We start from the raw sequence: 6486 nt of genomic DNA on the forward strand, positions 1-6486 counted from the left end.
TGCTTAGGTGAGCCATATGGTAGCGCTATTTTTACGGACTGAAGTCCTTTTCTGTCCTTGAGCTTTGCACAAATCTCTTACTGATGTCAAAGGCACATTTGCAAAGTTATGAAAAAGAATGGCCCCGAGCTCTAGTTTCCACAAGAACGGAATGCATTTTGACAGAGCACAACAGCTCATGATATTGCCAAACTCTGCTACCTATAACATTAGCAGTGTGCAACAGAACAGATGATCCTATGGGGAAGAATAACAAGTAGACAGTCGCAGAAGGAACATAAGATCCCAGGAGAATAAGAGTAAGTAGCGCAACACTACATAAGCATATGTGCTGCTATTTGAAGGTTTTTTGTCAGGTGTCACTGTCAGAGTTATAGCAAGATCCAGATAGGTATGCCTCTCAATAGTAAGATAGTTAGAAACAGACCCTGTTCAAGGTACCTGGGGCTATGGAACCAAATACCAACGTATATTTTTTAAAAAAACCTAGTTTCTGAATGGTGCCTCTTTTTCACCCTCCATAGGGGTTGCCATCTCAGCACCCACAGGCACCATGGTACCCACAAAGACCTTCCTTCTGCCCATGGGCACCAGATTGGCCACCCTTGTAAAAAAAAATGGACTGTATTTTGTTTCCTCCCCACCATTTTTTTTATTTTAAATGGTAGACTCTTTCTTTTTCCTATCTCCTGAAGAGGAAAGAAAGTTGTTGACAGGGACTTAAGTGGAAGAAATCTCGTTAAGAGTGGGAGGAGGAGGAGAACTTGGATAAGGCCACATATTGCTTGCTATGACTGCAAGATGAACATGCAGTGAAAATATTTTTGGATATTCCAAAGAGTTATATTAGGGATCGCAAGTAGGGAACTCGCACCTGACCTAAAGTCAAGGATTTGGTTTTGAATCTGAGTGGAAACTTTGTTTAGGATATGCTGACACATGTAGGGCGTTCAACTGGATTTCGGACACCTCATCGCTTGAGAAAAATGAGGCAAGACATTCCCCCCTCCCCAAATTGGAGGATCTTGCTGCTTTATGTGACTTTAAGGATGTAAGTATTGGACTGAAATGGTACAGCACTGGGTTCTTCCTATCCATACCTGCCAAGTTGCTGTCAGAGAAATAAGGGACTGGGCTAGAAGTAGCAGACCGGAAGTAGCGCTGCCGCCATTTTGGAACTGGGCGGAGCATGCTCAGAAGTGACTTTTGATGCTGCTTTGCCCAGTTCCAAAATGGCCACCGTGCCAGAAGTCGCACTGCAGCCATTTTGGAACTGGGCAGAGCAGCATCAAAAGTCGCTTCTGAGCATGCTCCGCCCAGTTCCAAAATGGCCGCCGCGCCAGAATAAACCGGAAAAAAACAAAAAAATCCATTTTTTCAGCTAGGAACAGCTGGAAAAACAGGGATTTCCCAGCGAATACGGGAGACTTGGCAGCTATGTTCCTATCATGACCTGACTTTATGTCAGGGAAGCTCCTCCTGGCTTCTTCTCTTCTCCATTAGATGTATCACCTGGAGATATATTTTATGTAAGGTATTTGATGAAAGGCTAGCTCAAAATCAATAAGAAATGTGCTTGCTCTTATTGGAAACACCGCTACCACCTTCTTCTTCTTTTTGCCTATGTTCTATGCTCTCCCACCATATCTTGTTATTATGGAAATATTGTTTGATATTTTGGAGTGAATTGGTTTTTATTGAAATCGTTCCTCAAGTCTTTTACCTTGAATATGTTTGAAAACCTGTGTAAAACCTGTCAGGAACCACAATAAGCTAATGCAGCTACACTTCCTTAATGGAAAGTCTTGCCAGCTTAGGTCACCGGCTAAATATAAGGTGTATGAAACTCTTCCGAGAGGGATAGAGATGTGATATGCAAGTGGTATAAAGAAACAGGTCTTCCCAGTGCATGGTGTTCATTCAGATGAATGGTTCAGGATGATTCAAGTGTTGGCGGCTGCTTATATAGATTAATTTCTTTGAAGGTAGTATACCTTCTGAATTCATAGAAGCATAGAATTATAGAGTTGGAAGGGACCGCAAGGGTCATACAGGAATCTTTTGCCCAACGCATGGCCCGAATCCACAAGCCTGAGATTAAGAGTCACATGCTCTGCCAAGCATCACATGTGAAATAAGTTCAGGCCACTGAGTTCCACATCCAGAACAATAATTTGGAACAGCCCCCCCCCCCCAGTCCTTAGACCAGAGGTCAGCAACCTTTTTCAGTCGTGGGCTGGTCCACCATCCTTCAGACCATGTGGGGGGGGGGGACGATATTTTGAAAAAAAAAATGAACGAATTCCTATGCCCCACAAATAAACCAGAGATGCATTTTAAATAAAAGCGCACATTCTACTGATGTAAAAACATGTTGATTCCCGGAGCGTCGGTGGGCCGGATTGAGAAGGCGATTGGGCCGCATCCGGGCCAACAGGCCTTAGGTTGCCTACCACGATAGCATTCAGAAAGCAGGTGGGAGATTGCACCGCCGGATGTTCTCTGTGCCATATGCTCCTTGCATGTAGAAAACTAGCATATTAATAGGAAAGTTAGGCTGGGATCCCTTAGGCTTAGGCAGAGCAGGCAGCCCTGCCACTGAACCCTGCAACCTAGCCCTGAAAAACCAGGATCATGCACTTTTCCTGGCCTTTATATACTCCAATTATCAGCTCATTTACTTGGCTGCAATTCACATTGATTTCTGTTGGCTTATTTTAAAATACATTTAGGAGGGGAGTTAGAAAGGCTGGAAATGCCATCAGTGTAATTGCATGCTTTGAAATGATAGTGGCTGGGTGACTGAGCTGGGGGCATGACAAGGCACAATCTTAATTGACAGAGTATCAGAGAAGAGACTCAAGCTCCCCAGTCTTAAAGAGCCAGGCTACACACACTCTCTCTCTATTGCAATGAATGCAGGGCTGGATTAAACATTAAGCAAAATAAGCACGTGCTTAGAGCATCAAGGGAAGGGGGGACCACAGAAATTTTCCATTGCTGGATTTGCCATAGACCGTATGGCGCAGCTGAACAAAAATAAACATTATTTACACAAATATACAAAAATAAACATTATTTTCTATCTTACTGTAAGGCTGCTTCTAACAACATTTTGTGGGATTTTCAATTACATTTTAGAAATTAAATAAAAAAATTCCTTCAGTAGCACCTTAAAGACCAACTAAGTTTTTATTTTGGTATGAGCTTTCGTGTGCATGCACACTTCTTCAGAAATTAGGTCCTCCCTCAAAAAGGGCATGTGTTGTGGTGAGACCTGGCAACCAAACCCTTGTGTTGTGGGTGGGTAAGATTGGTCAGCCACAACACTCGATTGGTAGGTCCCTCGATGTTGGGTTCAATCTGGCCAATGGGGTACAGTCCAAATGGATCGAGGGACCTATATATGGCCATGCACGTGACCCTGAGCTTCCTCTTTTGGTGCGTGCATTCAGAACACCCACCCACCTCTTCCTACTTTTAGGGCTTGTTGCGCTTGACCTTGCTATGCCGTCGTGTATCATCTGTCGTTGGGACAGAGGCACAGCAGGAATTCCTCCCTCCTGGCTGATTGGCTGGTGCCATTTGGGTTTCACCTGCCACGTAGCAAATCATCACAACTTGTAAGGTTGCGGATAGGCTCTGGTTCAGGTGATAGGGATGGGAGAACGCTCTCGCCATCCCTATGTGAAGGGTATTCCATTAAAGGAAATCCAGGGACTCAAATGGTTTGGTCAACCCCTGTGAAGGGGTTGTGCCCATGTGCCTGTCCAGGGGGACATCTGTGTGGCAGACATAGCCTGTTCCTTGCTTTCCGCCTATCCAGGTGTTCACCCTTGGCTGACCTATGCTGGTGCCCTGGGTCAGCGCTACCTGCAAGGGTGCAGGGAGCTAGTCGAACCAGAGCCTATGCAACCACTCACTTTCTGTAATCAATAAAGTTGTGGCCTAAATTCTGCCAAAAAGCAAACCAAAATTTGAGTCATGTGTGAATTTATTCAGGGGAGAAGTTTCTGGGTCTGAACCCGCAAAAGACGCTCTGCCGCTCCCGACACAAGCATCTTGAAACAACGCACCAAGAGGATTCAGAAGTGCTGCTCCACATCTCGTGGCAGCCGAGAGAAAAACCTCCTTCCTCTAGTGATTTTTGAGTTGTCGCTCAATGAAGAGAGTGTTCTGTGCTCTTGTTAAAAGGTCGGATGGAAAGCTATGTGGCTTTCATTGGGCTTTTATGCATGTCTGCTAAGAATGCCTTCCAGCAGATGAAATATTTAAACTGACTTCCAACTACGGAAGTCAGGCTGAAAGTCAAGAGAGTCGGAGTAGCACAGGGACTCGCCTCCCTCCCCTTCCCATCTCTTGTCGTCTTGTGCCTGTCTTTTCAGCTTTTGCCAAAACTCGGCTACTTCTGCTCGCTTGATCTGTGACACTATTTCAGGCTTTATGGGGAAGAGGGGGAAGAGACTGCAGCCACTGTGTGTGTGTGTGTGTGTGTGTGTGTGCATGTGTGGAGATTAAGAGCAAGCTTCAGAGGCTTACTCTTGGAGGCTTTCAAGGTTAGCCTGCAAAAAAGCACTGTGTTTTATATGCATCTACTTTTTATAGTTCCTCATAACCAGAGATATAGATGTTTCCAAGGAATAATCACACCTGGTGGTGAAAGAGGAGGGGGGAGAGCATGATCTCCCTAGATGACACTCCTGTCAGTAGAGCACATAACATAGAAAAGCTCATTCTCATGTGTCCTCCAAGTCCTACCCTATAGCCACCTCAGGAACACCCAGCTACTGGAGCACAGGAATCTCTCTTGTAGTTAATCATTAATCCATCTAATCCAGTATTGTCTTCACCAAGAATGGGGAATCTATAACCCTCCAGATGTGCTTGTACTCCAGCTCCCATCCACCTCAGCTATCATGATCAGTGGTCATATGGATGATGGGAGTTGTAGTCCAGCAACTTTGAGACGACAGAAATGGTTCTCCATTTCTGGTCTCCACTGACCAGCAATGGTGCTGCAGTGTTTCGGACAGCAGGTGTCAGGGATTGAACCTGTGACCTACTGCATGCAAAGCCTGTGATTTTCCGAGGTTTGAATACTCTGCTTTCTTTCTCCTAAGCATGGCTGGGAGAAGTGATGGAGCTAATTTTTAATGCATGTTTCCCACTATGTCAGGAAAAGCATGCCATGGTCCTGTAACTTCAAATATTACGCACCCATTTTCTATTGTGTGAAAATGGGCTTTAGGGCAGTAGAGCTATTTATTCTGAGATCACTACTTGCTGAAAGGAAGAGGGGCCTAACTTCACTGGGAGAGGAAGTTATAAACTGGATGTCCCCTTTTCACAGTGAAACACTGCTGTGAGCTAAGTGGGTGGCCTTCAACAATCCGCTTTCTCTCAAGTGTTATTACTTCTTATACAAGAGGATAATAATTCTGTCCTACTTAGTGCTGCATCAACAATTACTACTGTGGTCCCCCTCCACCCCATCAATTAATTATCAAAGGAAGAGGAGGAATCATTGGTGAAATTCTCATGGGCTTTTTGTTGCGCTCACCTTACTCCCGAGGTGGCTGAGCAGTTTTATGAATGCCCTTTCTTCCATTCCCCAAGTCACCTCTCTGCAGTGACCTTAATTTTGTAAACTTCCCAGTTGCCCACGCATCTTGAAAAAGATGTCCTCAACTGGCCTTTCCTGTAAGCATGGAACGATGGGGATGCTGATTAGCAGTCCCTTGTTGTTGTTTTTCTACATGAGGTCTTTTTTACCTTGAAAGAATGCAGCACAGATTTATTTATTTATTTTTTTAAAAAGACTTTCCTTAAAAATGAAAGAATTGAGCGCACTGATGCCAACCTCCTTAGTTTCCTGCGTTTCACTTAAAGCTTTGGGAAGATATGAGGACCCCAGCCCCAGATCAGTCCGCACCAATCAATGAGAAAAGAAATTGCATTGCATTTATGGGACTTTAAAAAAATTAATAAATAGGTAGGGCTGACAACCACAGGGGCTATAGAGTGCTAGAAGCATGTTTAATGAAAAGAGAAATTTGCACACTGTCCTTGGCTGGTTTACAATGAAACGGTAAGCTCAGCCCCTCTGTGACTGAAACTATAAAGACATTCAAAAGCATCCTGTGAATGAGCCAGGAAACTTAAAGCTTCATTTGCAGGGAAAGAAAACTTTTGAAGAAACTGGAAGAAGGGTTTTGGTAACACTTCATTTATTTATTAAATTTGTTAGTTACTTTACTTTGACCACCACTTTCATTGTGGCATAAGCTCATATGGACTATAGTCCACTTAATCAGATGCATAAAAACGCAGGAATGAACAGACGGTGACATTTACACTATTAACAGCGGCGGAACAGTAATAGCAATAATCTATTCTGATTAATTGGGACGTGGGTGGCACTGTGGGTTAAACCACAGAGCCTAGGGCTTGCCGATCAGAAGGTCGGCAGTTCGAATCCCCGCGACG

The sequence above is a fragment of the Zootoca vivipara genome, chromosome 3 (assembly GCF_963506605.1).
Source record: "Zootoca vivipara chromosome 3, rZooViv1.1, whole genome shotgun sequence".
Taxonomy (NCBI): Eukaryota; Metazoa; Chordata; class Lepidosauria; order Squamata; family Lacertidae; genus Zootoca; species Zootoca vivipara.